The 19,693-nt window shown below is 46.7% G+C and overlaps 1 long non-coding RNA gene across 1 annotated transcript in view; it reads left to right on the forward strand.

Moving 5' to 3' along the window:
• The window catches only part of LOC143835086 (uncharacterized), a 135,130-nt gene extending 133,704 nt beyond the window's left edge, over window positions 1-1,426 (forward strand). The window contains exon 11 of the long non-coding RNA XR_013229987.1: window positions 21-1,426. This is a non-coding gene — a long non-coding RNA (uncharacterized LOC143835086). The remainder of the gene's footprint in view (window positions 1-20) is intronic.
• Window positions 1,427-19,693: the final 18,267 nt, after the last annotated feature.

Raw genomic sequence — 19,693 nt, forward strand, 5'->3', positions numbered from 1 at the left:
TCTTCCCTGCTCCGAAGTAGGAATATAGTCACATCGGATGAAGGGAGCTCAGACCTGTGACAGCTGCTTCTGGAATAAATCCCTCGTCTTTCAAGCGCCTCCTGGACTCCAGTTTAATTTTGCTGCAATGGTCACGGCCAACTACCCCTCTGGAATGCACAATTAGATCTTCAAGCATGACTAATCGGCAGCTTTTTCCCCTGCTGAAAATTGACAGATGTGGTATCTCCGGCTTCCTCCACATTCAGCGCATTTCAGCAGAGGTGAGAAGATTGTCCTTCTGTTCTGGCCCAGGCAAAGTGACATTTGTTTTGTTAAACAATGGTCAGGTTAGAAGACTGGCATCTGGGTGATCTCCCCCTGCCCTCCCCCCCTTAGCAGCTCCATCCAATTTTTGACAAATACTGTGAAGTGGAGAGGAGTAGCAACGATTGATGAAGCTTTCACAGCTCTTGACAGGAATGTTATGGAGTTTTCCAAGAGGGCTCTTGCCATGCGTGGGCCTTAATGGAAATTTGGAGACTGTAAACTAAAAAAATATGTAAATCTTGTCACCCTGCTAATTGTAAGCGACAGAGTGTAAACTGAATGTTGCAAAGAAACCGTTTCACACTTAATAAGATATGGTGCAGAGGCTGGCATCTGTTCCATCAAATGTGTATTACAGGAGGGTGGCAGGCTTTCGGGTTTCACAGGTCTCTTCAGCGGTGAACAGAAGTTCTGTGCTACTCAAAAACTTGCAACCCTGGTTCCAATAAGAGGTTTTATTTTAATTATTTTGGATTGTACCTGACTTTCCCCTCAGATCCTTCAAGAACTGTTTGAAACCAGCATTGACTTCTCACCAGTTGGTCTGCGGCTCTGCCCCACTGGCACCGCCTTGTGACTATGGCGAAGCATACATTTTCTGTTAAGCTGAGAAAGCTAATGAAATTCCCCCCTCTGATGAAAATGCTTGGCCTAGCTTAGAAGTGAAACTTTTAAAATAGAGGTTCAAAATCTGGTAATATTTCAGAATTCAAAATTCATTTTTCGTAAATAAATGGCCTGACCTTCTAACTTTTCAATCTTGAAACATGACTGTGTTTTTAATGGGTGGCCACAGCTATGGCAACAGATTTGTATAAAAACAAAGACGATGACAAACCTTTTCCTAATAATAATCAGTGCAGGAAAGCAAGAGGGAAAGTGTCATATCTGATTCAAATGAGTAGCCATGTTGGTCTGTCAGTGGTGTCTGAGGAAGAGTGCTTGCACTTGAAAGCTCACGCCTTGAATAAATCTTTCTTGGTCTTAAAGGTGCCACTGGACCCTGATTTTATTGTTATATCTGACAACATCTACCAGACCAGATGTAGCTACTGCTGCTGGGATCTTAAACAGAAAATCAGTGCACCAACACAGAGTGAGTGGACTGCAGGAAAGAGTGTAGTAAAGTACCTGAAAAGGACTGTAGATTTCAAACTGATAACAGTCATGCTAATCTGATTTCTTATGCTCATGCACAGGGATAGTCAACCTGTGGTCTTCCAGATGTCCATGGACTACAATTCCCATGAGCCCCTGCCAGCATTTGCTGGCAGGGGCTCATGGGAATTGTAGTCCATGGACATCTGGAAGACCACAGGTTGACTTACCCCTGCTCATGCAGACTGGGCAGGTGACACCACAGACAAGAAGTCAACAAGCAGATATTTATTTTCATATGGAGGTGGCCCCATCTCATGGGCCAGCAGAAAACAAGAGGCAGAGTCCGGATACACTGCCGCAGCAGAAGTGGGCAGAGAGCCACAATAGCTGAAGAAACGGCCCAAAGGCTTTGGAACGTGTGAGCGGAGAGATTCAAGTGGGTAGCCATGTTGGTCTGAAGCAGCAGAAGAAATCGTGACGACGGAGGATAATCGGAGCTGGATCAGAGGTCAAAAGATGATAAAGGAGATTAGTCAGTGGGTTTCTGCTAGATTCCTAGGAATCAAGATGTCATTTATTAAAAACAACCGGGGGGGGGGGAGGACTTGTCATGTGCAAATGTATGAACTGAAGCTTTGACAGTTTTTTAATTGAAAAGCCATCACAGAAGGCTGTCATTTTGGAGTAGAGTTGTTGGGAAGAGGTGGGGGGGAGGGAGGAAGTTGGACGTGATCAACTCTTTCCCCTGCAAGCCCTTTTTTTCCTGCTTGAGATCCTCCCACCCAGGGGGAAAGCTGGCAGCTCTGTGTAGGAGATATCGATCAGGAAAACAGCTGATGGGGTAAACATTGACCATGCATGTCTGTTTGGGCAGTCCTCAAAACTTCAACTCCCTAAGTGCTTTTTATATTTTTATATATATTTGCCTGGAGCAAGCTATATATGGTATAGCTCTTTTTAAAACAAGTTTATTGTTATTGTTGTAGCCATAGGCCATCACATCGCTGCACAAATACCAGCAGTGGACAGTGCCACAACAACAAAAGGTTCAAACATGTTTACGTAACAGGATCAAACTTTAAAAGTTTAATCCTAAGGTGGTAGGAATTAAATGCAGCAGGAAATGACAACTTAGCTAAAATTCTTGTAGGAGAAGCGGTGACTAATTTTTTCCTTCTATTTATTGATGAAAAGAGAAGAATAGGCACATTGATGGTAACACAAGAGATCGCCTCCGTCAATAAAAAATTAATACATTCCTCATTGAGCCGGAAAATTTTTACCAGACATTGATTCAACAGTTTGTCTCGAATGGACCTGTAACCTTAACTAGTGGGGATGGGGTTCAAATCAATAAATGACAGCACCTTTATGGCTTGACAAGATGGGGAAATTGTTCCAAAAGTTAAAAAAAAAACAAAACAGCATTCCAGGCATTAAATAGTTTTCAGTATAACAATATTTATCATCAATCCCAGAACTTCAAAGCTAGGCATATAACAAAATCACAATGGTTATGAGCATAGCAACATGAATGGAAGCAAAATCTCCAGTGTCCTTCCAAAAAGGGTGCTCAGAACAGAGCCAATCCTAACATAACTTCCACACAAGGAATATTTTGCGACACAACCTCCGAATTTTGGTGGCTTATTCAGGCCCCTCTAAATTATGTTGGCAACCTCTCGAGGCTGTTTCGCGACGTGGCCATTTTTAAAATGTGATGTGGTAAATCCTGCTCTTTGTGAATTAACTCTCTTTTCTGTGCCTGGTAGCAAAGAAGTCTTCCCTGATTGGCCAGGATATCAGTTCAAAGACTTCCTGGTTCCCAGTTGAAAGGTTTCCTTTAAAGTGACTGCGCTTCAGAATCCCTAATTTCTTTCAGCAGAGATTTGCCTCTTGGATTTATTCCCCCTCCTCTGCTGTCTCCAATCCTTCCCACCACCACCCCCTCATTCAAGAAAAGAAAGAAAGAGGCTCCTGCTGCACTTCGCTCCCATCCCCCACTCTGAGCTTCCCCAATCCAGTGCAGAACACTTTCTGTTTCAATTGGAGGTGGGGAATATAGGAAGACCCGAGTTCAAATCGATCTGAATTCAACAGGATTCACAATGGAAAAAACAAAGTAAGTGCAGAATCAGCCCCTATGGAATTGCCATGAGTTATCTGTGACTTGATGTGGAAAGGAAGACAGGAAATGCATTTGAAAATGGGTTGGCAGTGAATTGTAGTGTGCTCTTCTGTGCTGAACAGGGTGCCTTTGATGTTCAGAAGAGCACTCATTTTAAAACTCCGGGCTGGTAAAGGAAGGTTCTGGTCACAAAACTCAAGAAAAGAGGAAGGGATGACTGGGCCATCAGCGAAACCTGTAATCTTGTACATTGCCCCATGCGAAAGCCATGGGTTCAGAGGTGGACACTGACACCGGTAGGGATTTGACCCCAGCATACAGCCAGCTGGGTGACCTTGGGCTAGTCATAGTTCTCTTAAGAGCTGTTCTCACAGAGCAGTTCTCTTAAAGCTCTCTCAGCCCCATCTACCTCACAGGATGACTACTTTGGGGAGAGGAAGGGAGAGATGTTTGTGAGCTGCTTTGGGACCCCCTCCCCTTTAGAGCTGAGACCCCATGGGGTGGGGGACAGTAATTTCACAGACTAATTGAAAGCACTCCACTTGCTTCAGTTTGGAGGAGGGGCTTGGCAGAATGAATATCCTTGGGCCCACATTGCCCTGGGGAGCAGACCTGAAATTGCCTGCAGCAAAATACTGCTTGCTATATTTCCCAATTAAGCTGGCCTCGTGTTGAGCTGGGAGTCAGACTAGATGGCCTCTATGCCCCTTCCAACTTCATGATTCCATACAGAATTAAACTGAGAGAGCATGGATTCCTAGAGAGGCACCCCTTTCATGATCTGAAATAGGGAAGGCGTAATTAAGAAGAGCCTCTTGTGGCACAGAGTGGTAAGGCAGCAGACATGCAGTCTGAAAGCTCTGCCCATGAGGCTGGGAGTTCAATCCCAGCAGCCGACTCAAGGTTGACTCAGCCTTCCATCCTTCCGAGGTCAGTAAAATGAGTACCCAGCTTGCTGGGGGGTAAACGGTAATGACTGGGGAAGGCACTGGCAAACCACCCCGTATTGAGTCTGCCATGAAAACGCTGGAGGGCGTCACCCCAAGGGTCAGACATGACTTGCACAGGGGAAACCTTTACCTTTTAATTAAGAAGTACCTTGCATTCAGTTCACAGGGTTTTATTTTATTTTCTAGCCTGTTTGCATCGCCAGTAGAGAAACAGTAATCAAGTCACACGATAACATAAGATTTATTTTGTTTGTGTTTTAGATTCTTTCACTGGCACTCACCTAAAGGGTCTGGGTGGGACTCACAACCAAGGCTCTCAAATTGCACAGTGTGTTTCTCTTCTTTTATGCAGCTGAAGAGGATAATGGAGCCATAGGCAAGGCTCTGCAACACATTGTTATTGATTACATTCAGATCTTTATATCTCCATTTTCTCCCAGCGAATAATTCAGAGCGGCTCACAAAAACACACACACACACACAAGCGATCATTGAAACAGACAAGCAAGCAAATAGACAAAAGCCGATCTGTGTTGGTCTTGAATCCAAGGGCTGGGTCCTGTAGGGCAGGGGTAGTCAACCTGTGTTCCTCCAGATGTCCATGGACTACAATTCCCATTTGCTGGCAGGGGCTCAAGGGAACTAGTCCATGAACATCTGGAGGACCACAGGTTGACTACTACGGTAGGGAGTGTGGAGAAGACCCTCGGTCTGGGCTAGGAAGCTTGTGCTTCTGGGGACCTATGTGAAATACCAGCTTCAGAGATGTTCTGCTGAGGGACCTTATTCAGCTGCTCCTCCCTCCCATGCTTCTGACCACCTACAGGTGAGCCGGCTACAACACAAATTGGCTAGATAGCATTCACCTGGCCAAAAGAAGAGGTCTTTGGCCTTCTCCCCTGGCCTAGCCACATCAAGATGGAGGCTGCATCATCCCACAGGTAAATGCCTTGCTCTTTTGGTAAAAACTATCGGAATACTGCTTTAGACCTCTGTGCTGCTTCTGGGCAGCATTACAGGAAATGGTGTTTGTGTTTAGCTTAAACTCAGGCCGGTTTAGTTTTGTATATAATGATAATGAGCACAAACTAGTGCTGGTTTAACAAAAACAGAGTTCAGTGGCATCTTTAAGACCAACAAGGATTTATTCAAGGCGTGAGCTTCCGAGTGCAAGCACTATCTGAGGAAGAGCACTCGAAAGCTCACGCCTTGAATAAATCTTTGTTGCTCTTCTTAAAGGTGCCACTGGACTTTTATTTTTGTTGTGCTACTTCAGACCAACATGGCTACCCACTTGAATCTAGTGCTGGTTGAGTTCTTTTATATACTGAAAGTAATTAGTGTCAACTAATGCGGGTTTTTTAATATAATAATTATTAGTTTAAACTAATGCTGGTTTAGTTTTTTTATAGAACAATAATTTGGGGAAATAATAATAATTAGGGTAAAGCAGTGCTGGTTTAGTAGTATTGTATTGTATTGTATTGTATTCCCATATGGCTCAGGTTAATAATAACAACCAACTACAACTTTGTACATGCTCTGTGAAATTGGCCTGTATTCTATCAGTTTTTAAAAATACAATCTTTTAAATCTATTTTACGTTTTGGGTTAGTTCAGTGAATTCCCCCTTATGAAGCAGAACATGAAGAACGTAGGGGTTATTCAATCATAGCAGATTATTTTCCTTTGAACCATTCATTTTTTTGTCCTCATTTTGCCTTGGCACAGCCTGTAGGGTTGCCACCCTCCAGGTGGGACCTGGAGGCCCCCTGGAATTGCAGCTCACCTCAAGCCTACATATATTTGGCTAAGCAGCTTTTTGAGGGGGGGGGTGGAGTTGACAGCCCTTGGTTGGGAAACATGGGTGCTTTGCGGGGGTGGAGTCTGGAGAGGTTGGGATTTGGAGAGGAGGAGGCCTTCAGCCGAGTGCAGTGCCATAGTGTCTACCCTCCCAAGTACACATTTTCTGACCTCTATTGCCTGGAGATCAGTTGTAGAAGCCAGAGAAATTCAGGCCAAACCTGGAGGTTAGCAAAACAGGTGAGAAGATGAGATGCCTGCTGGGTCATCATAGGTGTGGCCCGCCACTGGCATTCTCTCCTGGACTAGGGCTACCACTGGTCCAACTCCAGACTAAGCCCCTGCACACCTAGAAGGACGAGTGTGTCTTGGGGTAGTAAAGAGCCTGCCCCCAGCCATGAATGTGTGATCTCCAACCAAAGGGCAGCAGTCCTTCTAGTCATGGTGGTAGGATTGCCAGCTTCTAGGTGGAGCCTGGAGAACATGGTGGGAAGTCACTGTGGGTGGGCAGGTAGTTGTGAGTTCCCTGCATTCTGCAGGAGGTTGGACTAGATGACCCTGTAGGTCCCTTCCAACTCTATGGTTCTATGAACTCTTATCATTAAAGTTGATCTCCAGAGAAGACAAATCAGGTCCCCTACAAGCCTGATCTATGGGTGCCATCTTCCAGGTAACACCTGGAGATCCCCTAGTTTTATGGCTCATCTTCAGACTACATCAGTTCCCCTAGAGGAAATGGCTAATTTGGAAGGTGAACTCCATAGCATTATCCTCCACTGAGGTCCCACCCACCCCAAATCCCGCCCTCTCCCAGATTCAACCTCTCCAGGTATTTCCTAACCCAGAGCAGGCAACCCTAGCCCTATCCATCCGGGTCAGCCCTGGGTAGCTCTTGGAAGGGCAACCTCCAAGGAAAATTAGGACAGTGACGCAGGGGGCAGGCCATGGCAAGTCACCTCCAAACATCTCTTGCCCGCCTGCCAGATGACCTTAGGATCTCCTGGGAAGTGGACTCTATGACCCTGCCAGGTCGTTCCCCAAACCCTGTCCTCTCTGGGCTCCGCCCCCAAATCTTCTGGTATTTCCCCACCAAGAGCTGGCATCCCTATAGGGTGGGAATATTTGGAGATGTGAAGGCGAAAGGACCCCCTTGAAGGTGAAAGGACCCCATTGTGGAGCGAATTCCCTGCCCGAGGTCCCCGTCTGAACTCTTTGCCCTTTCTTCTCTTCTCTGCCTCCCAGAGCCCTAATAAATGAGCAACAGACCTAAATTATTTCAGATCCTATTTATGCTTGCAAAGCAGCCTGGTCTCTGGAGCACATGGACAACAATCTGTCTACGAAACATTAATTTTAGAACCTCTTCCCCCCCCCCCCCATCCCTTTAAAAATAAATTCATCTTGAACAGCAAAGGACAAATGGGGTGATTAGAGCAGGAAGGTGGGTTCATTTATATTTCATTTTTTTTTAAATGCAAAATGAAGCTGGAGCATATGGCTCTTGCAGACACCGGGGGTTGGATTTTCATGTGGAAGCGCTTATGGAAGCTGGGGGTTCAATCTGCATGTCGGATGCTTTTGAGATACTTTTTATCAACCACCTGCATTGTGCAGGGGTTGGACTAGATGACCCGGGAGGTCCCTTCCAACTCTATGATTCTATGGCCAGGTTTTTTGGGTGGGAGTGGGAATAATGTGTATGCACTGAAAACTATAAACCAGTTTGGTGTAGTGGTTAGGAGTGTGGACTTCTAATCTGGCATGCCAGGTTCGATTCTGCACTCCCCCACATGCAGCCAGCTGGGTGACCTTGGGCTCGCCACGGCACTAATAAAGCTGTTCTGACCGAGCAGGAATATCAGGGCTCTCTCAGCCTCACCCACCCCACAGGGTGTCTGTTGTGGGGAGAGGAAAGGGAAGGTGACTGTAAGCTGCTTTGAGACTCCTTTGGGTAGAGTAAAGTGGCATATAAGAACCAACTCTTCTTCTTCCTCAGTAATATCAGGGCTCTCTCAGCCTCACCTCCCTCACAGGGTGTCTGTTGTGGGGAGAGGAAAGAGAAGGCGAATGTAAGCCGTTTGGAGATTCCTTCGGGTAGAGAAAAGCAGCATATAAGAACCAACTCTTCTTCTTCTAAACCTTGCTGACACAGTGGTGGGTGTTCTGCCGAGGGCTTTACTACCAAACTTTAAAGTAACTTTTAATAATATATAATATATTTTGATAATAGATAAATATTTGTATTTTAACATTATGTTCTATCTGGGATGCATTGTATTATTTCCCTTGTTATATGTCTGGTGTAAACCGTAATAAAACTTTACTACTACAGAGGCCAGTTGTCTCTCAAGATAATGGTTCCCTTTAATCACCGTGGCTAGGACCCATGGATAGACCTCCATGAATTTGTCGAATCCCATTTTAAAGCAGACTGGTCCTCTGGCCATCAATATTTATTTGTTTTATTTATTTATTACTTGGATTTATATAACTGCCCCTCTCGGATACCGACTCAGGGCAGTTTTCAACATATAACAACATTGAAATATTAACCATTAAAACAGTTCATAATTAAAATGATAAAATGCATAGGATTCAGAGAATACGTATAAAGCTCACATGCAGATGTTGCATTGTACATCTGTACTACATTTGTTCCAGGGGAAGGGCTGTCTTGAGCTCCTGTTGAAGGAGGCCAATTAGATGGTGTTCTATAATTCAGAGGTAGTCAACCTGTAGTCCTCCAGATGTTCATGGACTACAGTTCCCATGTGAGGCTCATGGGAATTGTAGTCCATGAACATCTGGAGCGCCACAGGTTGACTATCCCTGTTATAAATCATTGGGCCCAACCAATTGCCTGGCAGAGTTCTGTTTTGCAGAATGGCAAAAGCTCCCAAAGGGCCTGGAGGACTTCCGGGTGTTCATTCCACCAAGCTGGGGCCAGGACTGAAAAGGCCCAGACCCTGGTGTGGGCCAAGCATACATCTCAATGGCCAGGGACCACCAGCTGGTTGGATTTGGTCCAGAGCTCTATGGGGGGCATAATCAGGCAGGTGGTCCCTCAGGTACAGCAGATTATTTATTTATATTTAAACTTGTATACCACCACTCTTTAAACTTGTATACTGCTTTAGCACATAAGGGTGTGAAGATCTGTCTGAAAATGCATCCCAGGGGCAAGGGGAACGGCTGAGATTTCCGATAGCCAGGGGTTGTGACATCAGCAGTGAATGGCTGCAGATAGCATTCTTGAATGGGAAAGGATCCTAAGGATCATGGGATGTGAGAACCATGTCCAGCAGAGGGGTGTGTGTGTGTGTGTGTGTGTAACAAACCATTCAGTACAAAGGCAGAACACGAACTGGAGAAAGTAAATGATCTTGTTAGAAGAGGAGGATATTGTGGTGTCTCTTAGCCTCAGACTTCAGAGGGGCCTATTAGAGAGTTTTAGAGAGAGCGAGAGGTCAGGATGTTCCCCACCAAAGGGGTGCCCCCAGCCAAATGGAGAAGCAAGAGGACGGACCTCTTGAATAGCAAAAGGGTTGAACTTTATTTTGATAGCAAAGGGAAGAAAAAGTCCCTTTACAATCAGACCACACACAAAAAAATTCTTCAAGGTACTGAAGATAACCTAGCCTTTCTCAACTTTTTTACATCTGAGAAACCCCCTGAAACATTCTTCAAGCTTCGAGAAGCCCCAGAAATGGCGCAATCAGGCAGAATATGGTTGTAAAACGCAGCTATGGACACGCCCACCCCCTAAAGGGCCAAATATGGTGGTGGTTGTTGTTGTTAGGTGCAAAGTCGTGTCCGACCCATCACGACCCCATGGACAATGATCCTCCAGGCCTTCCTGTCCTCTACCATTCCCCGGAGTCCTTTTAAGTTTGCACCGACTGTTTCAGTGACTCCATCCAGCCACCTCATTCTCTGTCGTCCCCTTCTTTTGCCCTCAATCGCTCCCAGCATTAGGCTCTTCTCCAGGGAGTCCTTAATTCTCATGAGGTGGCCTAAGTATTTGAGCTTCATCTTCAGGATCTGGCATATCCTCTGATAAATGTTTAAAATTTTCAAAAATATATTAACAATTGACACCCACCCATTCAGGAAGCCCATCCAGGGCTGTCAAGAAACCCCAGGGTTTCACAAAATCCTGGTTGAGAAAGCCCGAGATAACCATTTTATTTTCAACATTCCATTCCTTGCCCTCTTGTCTCTCTGGATTGATTCCAAACTTATGACACAAGGCGTAGCCCAAAGTAGCTACGCATGCATGAGTTTCTACATGACATCAGCTCGTTTCTGGCGGGTCCCTGTCCTCGCATGTTCCCTCTCTGATGCTGGGAAGAAAGCTAAACCTGGTACATTCTGCCTTCACCCGACCTGGGAAGTTTACAGCTTGATACTGGTGGAGCCTTTCCCACAAAGGGAGGAACTCTGTACGGTTCTTATATCTTACATCCTATAGTGTCTCACATCTTTTATTTCTCTCTCACTTTATGCCTATCCCTTTGGTGTTAGACTGATCTTCTCACGGGGCCGACTTCCTTCCTTCTCTTGTTTTATTTTTATTTCTTGCACACCCTTCTGTCCTCCATCTTGGCAACAAGAGAGGAAGAGGCATCCCTCTCCATCCTAATCAGAATAGATCTGGACTCTCTCCAGGCCCACTGATGGGCCTGGAGGGGGTGGGGAGGGGAGGGTCCCTGGGTGGGTGGGTATGCAGCTATGCTTCCCAACTATATTCTGCACGATTGCACCACTTCTGGGGGTTTTCAAAGCCTGAAGAATGTTTCAGGGCTTTCTCAATGGTAAAAAAAATGGAGAAAGCTGAGTTAGGCGTTTGATACAAGATCAACATTTGTACTGTTGGGTGTGTTGCATTGGCATCTACTTATGTTTCTGTGTGTAGAAATCAAGCAAACATGACTAAGGGGCCCCAAGTCACGTTTATCCCAAGAAAATTATCTCCAGTTGCCTGTCTATGGAACTTCTCAGCATTCAGAAAAGAATAGGGAGCATGTAACCATGCAAATTAGAGCCTCTTGTGGCGCAGAGTGGTAAGGTAGCAGACATGCAGTCTGAAAGCTTTGCCCATGAGGCAATCCCAGCAGCCGGCTCAAGGTTGACTCAGCCTTCCATCCTTCCGAGGTCGGTAAAATGAGTCCCCAGCTTGCTGGGGGGTAAACGGTAATGACTGGGGAAGGCACTGGCAAACCACCCCGTATTGAGTCTGCCATGAAAACGCTGGAGGGCGTCACCCCAAGGGTCAGACATGACTCGGTGCTTGCACAGGGGATACCTTTACCTTTAACCATGCAAATTAGATCTCGCAAAACCCATTCCATTAGCAAGGGCTTTTGAGGCAAGAGCACACTTTGAGCACACTTCCGGTTGTCTCCAGAATAATAGTCAGTTAGATGGTGAGGATTCTCTCTCTCTCTCCAAAATAGTTTCAGTTCTTAAAAAAGCTATATATTATTTAAGCAGCCAGTGCTGCAATTCCTCCTTTGAAAATTTAAACTCTTCCAACACTCATGGCTCGGGAGGAGATACCCACCGTTGCCCACGCAGATGCCCCCCACTTGAGGCAAAAGGTTGGGAAGGCTCCTTGTGCCACAGGTCCCCCAGATCCAACCCTGTGGCTTCATGAGGCACACGGAGATGTTTCTTGGTCGACCGGTGTTGATATTTCCTTGCTTGGTCTGTGTGCATCTTTTCTATTTGTTAGTTTGTATGTTTTTCTTTAGATTTTTATGTGGAATCTTTGGGGAAATTGACAAATAATTTTTAAGAAATAAATACAGCAGAAGTGAAGATGCATGCCAGGTTTGAACAGATGACCATGGCGAGCTCTTCTAATGAAGGGAGAAAGGGGAAAAAAAGCCCTGCTCAATCAGGCTGCAGGGGCATTCTCTGGAGTAGCTGCCTGCTATCTTGTGGAATAGCCTCCCTGAGGAGGTCAAGAAGAGCCCCCATGCTTCAAGAACCAGCGTGGGGTGGTGTTTAAGACCAGTGGACTCTAATATGGTGAATCAGGTTTGATTCCCTACTGCACATGCAGCCAGCTTGGTGAACTTGGGCTGTCACAGTTCTCTCAGAGCTCTCTCAGCCCTCCCTTCACAGGGTGTCTGTTGTGTGGAAAGGAAGGGAAGGTGATTGTACGCTGCTTCAAGACTCATGATGCCTGCTGGGTGACCCTGGGCCAGTCACAGTTCTCCCAGAATTCTCTCAACCTCACAGGGTGTCTGTTGTGGTGAGAGGAAGGGAAGGAGATTATAAGCTGCTTTGAGACTCTTGAGGCCTGCTGGCTGATCTTGGGCCGGTCACAGTTCTCCCAGAACTCTCTCAGCCTCACAGGGTGTCTGTTGGGGGGAGAGGAAAGGGAAGATGGATGTAAGCCACTTTGAGACTCCTTCAGGTACAGAAAAGCGACATATAAGAACCTTCATCTTGGAAGCTAAATGGGGTCAGCCCTGGCTAGCGCTTGGAAGGCATTGGTGAACCACTTCCAAACGTTTCGTGACTGGCTGACAAACATGTCTCATCTCCTGCCTACATTATACACTTACCATGCAATAAATAAATGCATGTATGTATTGCCTCTCTTTTAATGTGTTGTCTCCTGCTTTGGCAGCCCACTTCCTGCATTATAGTTATGTCAGGCAGATTTGAGGTTTTTTTCCTGCATTGTTTTCCATTTCTATAATCTGAGACCTCGTGTGTTGCTTATTCTATGTTGTCCGATTGAATTGTTGTATTTTGGAATCTGCCTCGATGCTTGGCAAGAAAGGCAAGTTAGAAATAAAGTAAATCAATACTTCTGTAACCAACAGAGGTTTACTTTCTTTCTCCATTTCTTCCAAACCTTAGGTTAGGTTAGGGTTTCCAGGCCTGTGGGTACTGCCAGTGGGAGATGGGGGGTACTTTCAGGAAGCTCTCTCTCTCTCTCTCTCTCTCTCACACACACACACACACGTACGTGAGATCAAGTCTCACAGTAATCAGCAATGTAAATTGTGCTTACCAGAAGAATGCTCCCTCTTTCCAAAGAACTATGCATGCACACAAAAATACGTATCTGACCTAAAACTTTGTTGGGTCTGAAAGATGCCATGGCTGGGGCTCTGACTTTGTTCTCTCTCATTTGCTCTTTCCCTTCCCCTCCCCAAAGGAGTGGGGGGGGGGAGATCTCAGCCAATGGAGCAATGGGAGGCTCGGCTTTGTGTCTTTCCATGCTTGAGGAAAGCAAGCTCTGATGCAGCAACAGCCCAGGAGAAGGAAGCAGAAGAGAGTGATTATGGGAGTTTGGTTTTTTTTTGGGGGGGGGAAGGATCCCCCCTGCTGTTTTCCCGAGGAGGGGGGAACATGCAAAACTGGGGGATTGATCCCCAGGCCCCAACTGGGGAATGGCAACTCTAAGTTAGGTTGCCCTAAACATAAAGGCTGTCTGGGCTGGGGGATTTCCCATTGACACCTGTGAAAGATTCACCGTTGCCTGTTAGCACAGGGTGAAGAGTGAACGGAGTCTGGCTCTGTGGAAAGGCAGCTGCAGCTGGAGCCGAGTGCTGGGCTTGCCAGGAGATTGCTTTCAAAATTAATTTCTTCTCCTGCTGTAAATTGAAGCGGCGCCGTTAGACGCCTCTCCAATCTGAGACGACGTTTGAGAGCAGTCGCTTAGGGGTGATTGCTGGTTGCAGGCAGTGCCTCGGTGCCCCCTACTCAAACATTTTGCATCAAGTCAAGATGAGAGGCAGGCCGGCTGGTGAGGAAGGGATGAGTCTGAGTAGCACAGTCCTTAAGACAAAGCTGTTGGAATGTGCAACATCTGCAGTGGGCATAATTAAGCAGAATGTGAGGAGTGTCCTGCAGGGGGCATTGGAGGAGATGTGTATTTAGCATAGTTAGAATAGGAACTTGTTGATGATTTTCAGATAATTTCCTCCAGTGCAGTGTTAGTTTGTATGTTAGGAGTGCAGACTTCTAATCTGGTGAGCTGGGTTCGATTCTGCACTCCCCCACATGCAGCCAGCTGGGTGACATTGGGCTCTCCACAACACTGATAAAACTGTTCTGACTGAGCAGTTATAGCATGGCTCTCTCAGCCTCACCCACCCCACAGGGTGTCTGTTGTGGGGAGAGGAAAGGGAAGGTGAATGTAAGCCACTTGGAGACTCCTTTGGGTAGAGAAAAGCGGCATATAAGGACCAACTCTTCCTCCTCTTCCTCCTCCTCCTCCTGATCTGACCCTGTTCCCAGCCCAGCATAATGGGCCACTGGGCTGTTTCTGGCATGATATCACATCCAGTGGGAATATCTGGGTGATGTCACTTCTGGTGACATGTGACTTCTAGGGGCGTGGCGTGGGTGTGTGTCTTGCTGACATCACTTCCGGGGTTTCTCAGAGCCTGAAGAATGTTTCAGGGGTTCCTCAAAGGTGAACAGATTGAGAAACGCTGGCTTAGATTCATCCTTGGAAGGACATGGGTGGTCTTCTTCTTTCTCACCCACCTTTTCTCCTTCTTTCTCACCCACCTTTTCTCCTGCTTGTCACCCAGCAATAACATAACATCCTTCCTTAGCTCAGTTCCTTAGCTCCAAAACCGAAATGCCAGAGCCCAAGCTATGCAACACGGACCTCTCTATTTTAAGCTTTAAAAACCGCCATGGTTGAAAGGAGCTGTTCACTTGGTATACCAGTTCCCCAAAGCGACATTATTAATAGCGGTGTTAACAGTGGGAGGGCACGTTTTTCTTTTTTTTGCTAATGAAGCGGTAGAGGAGCAGAGCTTTCATCTCCTGGTTCTAATGCTGAATACTTAATATACGAAAACACAGTCTGTTGCTTCTGCTCCGCTGGCAGATATATTTTATTTTTTTTTGGCAGTGCTTTAAGTAAGAGAGAGACAAGAAAGAGGACATGGTGTTTTGGTGCTAAAGCTTCTTCCAGTTGTCATTTCAGCTGGCCTGCTTTGAAATCTCCAAATTTCAGACAGGTTGGTTTACGGAAAAAGGGTTGCTCCCTTTCTCGGTTGACTGTGACTCTTCTTGAGCTTTCCCGAGCTGGTGGAAGAAGCCTCCAACAGACACGGCCAAACTTCTTGGCAATAACACTTAGAAGAAGAGTAGGTTCTTATATGCCGCTTTTCCCTACCCAAAGGAGGCTCAAAGCGGCTTACAGTCGCCTTCCCATTCTTCTCCCCACAACAGACACCCTGTGGGGTGGGTGAGGCTGAGAGAGCCCTGAGATTACTGCTCGTTCAGAACAGCTTTATCAGTGCCATGGCGAGCCCAAGGTCACCCAGCTGGCTGCATGTGGGGGAGTGCAGAATCGAACCCGGCATGCCAGATTAGAAGTCAGCACTCCTAACCACTACACCAAACTGGCTCTCAAGTAATATGTGGCTCGCACAATAATATTTGCCTTCGTCCTTCATTAACCTTCCCTCTCCTTCTCCTTCCCGCTCTCCTCATTCCCCTTGCAATTCCAGGCCAAGTCGGGAAAGGCTGTAGAGTTCAGGCCAGGGGTCAGGAGTCCAAGTGAGCCAGCCCTGGGGGCAAGGCTTAGAGACAAGAAGTGGGGCTGAGATGGGCATCAGCCATCAGTCTCAAGGGAAGGAGCTAGAGGAGGTAATGCAGGGCAGGCAGGGTCAAGTTCCGGGAAGGCTGGCTGTGTTAGGCAAGCAGAAGCCACTAAAAGCCATCTGAGACAGGTCCTGCTAGGCCAGGGTGGCCAAACTGTGGCTCTCCAGATGTCCGGACTACAGTTCCCATAAGCCCCTGGCTGAGGCTGATAAGTTGGCCAATGAGCTTGCAAGCTCAGGTGTTATATAGTGCCTGAGGCTGTGTGATTGGCTCCTTGGATCACATGCTGGCACCTAGTCACTTGATCCCAGACTGGCAAAGGAGTGACAGCCCAGTAATAGGGCTGCCAGCCTCCTGGTGGGTACAACAATCACAGTGCACATTAAATGGAAAATACCAGGAAAAAGAGGGACTATAATCGTGCCTCTGAAACTGCAGTAAATAATGCTTCCCAAAGTCCAAAATCGTCATTTATAAAGACAATCATGAGCAATAACCATACAATGCTGTAAATGTGTGCACAATTCTTCAAGTGTAATGCAAAAAATAGTTCAGGCAAAATTCCAACAGGTTAGTTCCAACTGAAATCCAAAAGAGGATCTGGTAGACCCCCCGATTTCACAGGGTAGCTTCTACAATGGACCCAGCAGGAATAATATAATATTATCAAATTCCTCGAGGGAATAAAAAAAAAACAAATTGACTCAGAAGAATTCTCCCAAAAGTGAACTAATTTATTACATCAAACGGTACTATTTCAAAGGGCACCTAGCCTGCTTAATGATCCAGGGAAGGAAGAAATTACAATCCCACAGACACCAGGTGGGACATGGGGATCTCTCAGAATTACAGCTCATCTCCAGACTAAAGAGATCAGTTCCCCTGGAGAAAAAAAGGCTGCTTTGGAGGGGGGACTCCATAGCAATATACTCCATCAGCCTCTTGCTCTGCCCCAAATCCTTCTCACTCCTGGGTCCACCTACAAAATCTCCACGTATTTCCCAAACCAGAGCAGACAACTCTAGGTGGGACCTGGGGACGCCCTGGAATTATAGCTCATCCCCAAGTAACAGAGATCAGAGATCTCCCTGGAGAAAATGGCTGCTTTGGAGGGTGAACCCCGCAGCACTGAGGTCCCTCCCTGACCCAAATCCCACCCACTCCTGGCTCCACCCCCAAAGTCTCCAGGTCTTTCCTAACCCAGAGCTGGCAGCCCTACCACCCCCACCTGACAACCCTGCAATCCGGGAAGTGTTTTTATTAGAGCTTCAGCCACTGAATATGTAGAGTTAAGGTACTGCATGTATTGGGGAAAATCCTGGTTTGAGATGTCATGGATCCTCTTTCTCCTGGCTCCCCCTGCTGCCAACCTCCTCTCTGTACCAGGCCCCAGCTCAGTGCTCTGGGTTGGCCAGGTGCCAAGGGAGGGTCTGCTATTAAAATTTTCCTGAGTCCCTCCAGAGAACAGAGCTGCAGAGTAATAGAGCATTTTGAAAATATGCGGTTTAGTAACCTTTGTAGATGAGGGACAGATCCACACTTTAAAAGGGAGAATCTTTACTGGATGGTTATTTACAGAAATATATTCAACTCAGTCTCCTAACTGAAGCAGAGTACCAAAGCTTCACAAGTAGGTACAAAAGTAGCAAATTTCAAGCCTCTGTGGCTTGGCTGCAGGCAGACTACATCTCACACATCAGCAGAGAGCCTTAATGAAGGAAGCTGTGCCTTGCTTCTGCAGAGCACACCCTAATCTGCTTCTTCCTGAAGTAGCAGGGATTGGGTGGGAACCCACCTTAAACAAAGGAGTCTCTCAGACCATATGCTGGGGTTTTTCCACTGCTCATGGCTGCAATTCCCAACAACTGGCCACTCAACATTCCTAGTGAGCACACAGGGGCAGCTTAGCTGCTTAAATAGCTTAACAACAGCCCTTCAAGGCTGACTTCACCAAACTACTTGCTGATTGGAACTCCAACACTCGGGATACTCTCTGCTGCTAGAGAAAGGAATGCCGGAAGCAGTTACTCTGATCTGTCCCACCTTTCCCAATCTGGGTGCCTCTGGCCCACTGAAAAAAGAATTTCGCTTTCCCCCTTCCAGCAGGACCCATCCTTACATTGTCTTCTCTCTCATAAACACATCCATGCAGCCTCTATGTGTTAGTAAGATTTTCCAAGGGTCCAGTCCCAATAAAGAGGTTGCAGAGTTTATTAAAAATGTGAGTCCAGTGGCACCTTTCAGACCAATAGTTGAATTTTGCCATAGAGTTTCAGGTGATCCCTAGAGAGGCATGGCATAGCTTCTGGGTTTCCCCTGGAAGTGACGTCACACCACTGGGCCAATGATAATTTTTAAGTATAAATTTTCCTCTTATTGCTCTGAATGGTACTGGAAAACAAGAGTGAGTGTGGGGCATCCTCTGGTCTCTGTGATGTCTCCAGGGGTCTTCTGAAGCCCCTCTGCTCCAATGGGGTAGACTTAATAAAGGATTGGCCTTGGCTTTGTGGAAGAGATGGTTTGTGGAAGAAAACAAAATGCAGGAAATGCGTTGTTTTGCACTGTGTAGTAGGGTCTCGCTGTATTACACCATTTTAGCTATTTCATTGTTCTGCTGAGAACGGGCTTTGAAAGGCCCCCCCCCCAGGCCCCTGTGGGCCGCCAGCACCACAGCGGCTTCCCTGGGACCCGCCAAGCGCTCTGGCTGCCTCTGCGAGGTGGCGAGAGTGCTTGCCGGGCTCTAGGGAGGGGAACCTTTCCTCCCCCTCCCCACTGTTGCCGTGGCCATTTCTCTGGGGCGGCGAGAGCGCCTTGCAGGTAACAGGGAAGGGAATGTCCCCCCCCTGCGAGCGGGCAAGGAGGGAGGATGGGAGGTGGAGAGGGAGGGCCAATCAGGGTGCGGCCAGCGAAGCACCCTGATTGGCCCTATTCCATCTCGGACAGGGAGGACTGTCTCCACCCCCAGGCCTGTTTCACAAATATATAAGAGGAACAATGGATAAGGATGATTGTACCTTCTGGGTAACTCGTGTAAGTCCAAGTATCTGCCAAGGATGCACAATTTATCCAGTTCACAGGAAATCTGGCTTTGCTAACTGTAGAATTTATGGAACTCTTGGGTGAACACAGACAGCCTTGTTTGTTTTTCACCACTGTGTCTTATACATTTTGTTGACAAACTGGGGCTAATTTCTCTCTTTTTAGCTTCTTGTTTCTGTTTTCCATTTGCGCTCAGCAGAAACCATTTCTCTGGCCGCAACCAGCCATCAATCCTGTTTTCCTAACCATCCATCTCCCGGGGAAGAACAAAAGAGCTTTTGCCCTTTGCTTAGATTTTTCACTGCATAAATGCCTGCTATATAGTTTAATGAGCATCCCCCCCCCCCCCGCTGTTGTGGGCACTCTCCTTTCATTGCTTTTAAGTAAAATATCCCCCCACCACCACCTGTTACTCTAATTTAGCTTTAGCATTATTGCAATTTGAGGCTTTAACGGTCTGCATCTTGTTTGGTGCCTCTCTGTCTTTTTGCAAAAAAAAAAACGTTCATTTCAAAGTCTTCCGAACATCGTCTCCCCGTGTGCCGATTTGAAATCCAGCTTGTTTCGAAGTAGTGGCCGGCAGATGTGGCTCGCTGCTTGAAGGTCAGCTTCATCACCCTCCGCTGTCCTGTTCTCTGGGCGTCTCTTTGCCGCTGACCAGAAAACAAAGCCGGAAGGGAGGATATTATGGCCTCCTAAGAATAATTGCTGCTGATGAAAGCAAGAGATGAAAGGCCGTGCTATATAAAAATATAAAAACTAGACAAATGCTGCC

The sequence above is a fragment of the Paroedura picta genome, chromosome 4 (genome assembly GCF_049243985.1).
Source record: "Paroedura picta isolate Pp20150507F chromosome 4, Ppicta_v3.0, whole genome shotgun sequence".
Classification (NCBI taxonomy): domain Eukaryota; kingdom Metazoa; phylum Chordata; class Lepidosauria; order Squamata; family Gekkonidae; genus Paroedura; species Paroedura picta.